Here is a 344-nt window from a genome sequence, read left to right as displayed (position 1 = left end):
GAAGAAGAAGAAGAAGAAGAAGAAGAAGAAGAAGAAGAAGAAGAAGAAGAAGAAGAAGAAGAAGAAGAAGAAGAAGAAGAAGAAGAAGAAGAGGAGGAGGAAATTAACAATGGTTGTTATATTACATACTGTTATCATCAAATTTGTTGCTCAGACAACCAGATACAGACATCATAAGATTGATCAAACAATTAAAACATTAACTATTCCTTTACATAAATCTTAAACTATTTTTGCTTGTCAATTTTTATTTTTTAATTATCTTAGAAAGAGTATAAAAGTAATAGATAAAATATTAGAAATGATGCATGCACATTTAAAAGAACAAGATGAAAGGTATTCAA

Source organism: Octodon degus, unplaced genomic scaffold, assembly GCF_000260255.1.
Source record: "Octodon degus isolate 3935 unplaced genomic scaffold, OctDeg1.0 scaffold00038, whole genome shotgun sequence".
Classification (NCBI taxonomy): domain Eukaryota; kingdom Metazoa; phylum Chordata; class Mammalia; order Rodentia; family Octodontidae; genus Octodon; species Octodon degus.
The sequence above is the reverse complement of the archived record's forward strand: the minus strand, read 5'-3'. Positions refer to the sequence as shown.